Source organism: Akebia trifoliata, chromosome 11 (genome assembly GCF_017979445.1).
Source record: "Akebia trifoliata isolate Shusen 1 chromosome 11, ASM1797944v1, whole genome shotgun sequence".
Classification (NCBI taxonomy): domain Eukaryota; kingdom Viridiplantae; phylum Streptophyta; class Magnoliopsida; order Ranunculales; family Lardizabalaceae; genus Akebia; species Akebia trifoliata.
Window position 1 is genome coordinate 4,633,237 of NC_141385.1, and position 2,712 is coordinate 4,635,948.

The window sequence follows — 2,712 nt, forward strand, 5'->3', positions numbered from 1 at the left end:
GATTGAAGATGAGATTGAATAGGTAAGAAAGAGTACCCTAAAGTTCAATTGCTTAAAGTTTTATACCACCACCCTCAAGGTTGAGCTAGTAAGGAGACATTGGGGGCAATTGCCCCCACTCAACTTTTTTGGGCATTTTAGATACCCTTGAATTTATGCTTAAATTCAAGATACTTGGCATTTTAAACTATTGATATACCCTGTTTGACCCGGTTGCCCCCACTCCCTCATCTCCCTCCAATTTCTGCCCCCTCCCCTTCCAATTAACTATAAGTTTACCCCCACTAAAAGAAAATCCAAGTTCCACCTGTCCACCCTCATCCTTGGCGATGAATAAAATTTACCCCAAAGGTTAACAACTTGGAAATGATAGACTGATGAAAATAAAAAGATATTGGCTTGAGGTCAAAGACTAAGGCATTTAGGTCATTTTTTATAAATCTCCCGGACAAAACCTAGATCGAGGGGGTCATGTCATCAATATGAAAAGGAGTATCTCTAAACAATGATTTTTGTAATACATGTATGAACCCCCCCCCCCCCCCCCCTTAGTATATATAATGAGAGAATGAGAGAAGGGGTATTGTTGATGCTAATTCACATTACTTAACTTTTTTTTTAAATAATAAAAAAAACATCGTTGCATTGCATTGGATAACACAACTTAGAAAAACTATCTATTTAAAATTTTAGTATTCTCTTAAATCTTCAATATAATAATAGAGAAGAGCAAGTAAATTACAAGGGTGTCATTGCATCTTACTTCTATATTTTGTGTAAACCCTACACCTACTTTAAGTTAAATGTCCCTATATCTTAGCATAACAAAATACTGATACAACTAGGATTTTTTTAAGGGACCAACTAGTTGCGCACCATCCATTTCCAATTGCACTAGATGGCTTAAAAATTCCTCTTTACACTCTATTTCTACAATTCACTTAAAAATAAATAAATAAATGTTACACCTTTGTTTTACTTCTTTTTCTTCAACCAAGCCTACAAAAATCATTGCTTATTCATAAATTTGTACAAAAGAGACTTGGTCGATTTTTTATTACTATTCTCAATAGATATCTACAAAAATAAAAATAAAAAAAGACTTTAGACGTCATTTTTTGAAAAGTGAACTTCAATTTTTTGAAAAATGACATCTAAAGTGCATTTTTCATGGGTGGAACGACCGAGCACTTTTTCAAAAATCGTGTCCGAAAATCATCTTTTATGAGCACTTTTTCATCCAAAGAACAAACATCTCTTTTTTCCTATAGACATCATTTAAAACTAATGTCGAAAGTCTTTTGTAATAGTAATTTCAATTATAAATAATCATTTTAATTCAATCAATTAGTCAATAAATAATTTGATACGTTAAACAAAGAGGAAATAGGTGGAATAGCAAAGATGAACAAGCAAGTTCTACTAATGAAATGCAAGTCGTAGGTTGAGACAAATTATAGGAAAAAAGAAAAAGAAAAAGAAAAAAGGAAAAAAAAAAAAAAGGAGGTAATCTTTTTTAAGATTGCAGACACTAGCGGTGCCCAACTAGTCTGGCCCTCTTTTAGAAAACATGAAATAATTTATAGTTTGTTTGCATTGTACATTATTTAAGATTTTCTAAAATCTATCTTGTGAGTAATATTTTAGGTTGCGCACTCCTTGTGATTCTTATTATGATAAATATCTTCTTTTGGGCTAAGTTGCAGTTCCTCATATTGTCTTCTTTGGCAATGTGATCGAGTTTTGGTATTTTTTTCGGTAACCTAACTTGTAGAGGCATGGGTGTGGTGCAGACTATAAGGCTCCAACAATCAAATTAGTTATAAATAAGATGCAAAGCAAAAGTAAAGAAGTTAAGGCCTAGTTCAAAATTTCATACCCCATCTAGAGTGGAGTCTGTCAGACTTTAAGACCTAGTGGGCAATTATGAATTGGGAGCAATAAGGTCTCATTCGTAACTACTCTTCCATTAACTCGTGTATGCCTAAGAGTTATGACCATTAATGACCTTTAGCTTTGGTGTTGAAAATTTTCATTAGTGAGCTTAATAGAGTAGTAACTGCCAAATTCATTGATGATTCGTTTTACCAAATTGACTCAATTGAGTTGTGATACAGAGAAATGCTCGGGATTAATCTTCAGAAGATAGAGTTTTTGTGATCATGTTGGAAAAAACCCAAAGATAATTCTAATCTCATAAAAGTAATAATATTTGAAATTGTAAGTATGAAAGTAGTAATTATAGATATAAATAAATAAATCATTCTATTTGAATCACAATATAAGAAAAAAAAAAAAAAAAAAAAAAGGAAAAAGGATAGATATTTTATTGGTACGCCAACTTTTTCTTATAACACACTTACCTTTTGAAAGAGAAGGATTGTTTACAGGGTGAATCTTCATTTCGTGCATTGAATACGACGAAGTTCTTGTTTTGATACATTGTTCATTTTGATTCACAAAACATGCTTACTAACAATTTTACCTTATCAACAATCTCACTGTTAATTTATCAACGAATTCATTAATTATAAAAATGACGAATTTATTAGAAAATCATGTTTTGAAAATTAAAATAAGCAATGTACCAAATTTGAAATTACATAAATTGCACATGATTTTAAGAAAATCTTTTGTTTATATTAAATTGAGTACTGATTTTGTAACTCAACTTAATAGGATAACTCAAAAATTCACTAATGTGGCAGGTGC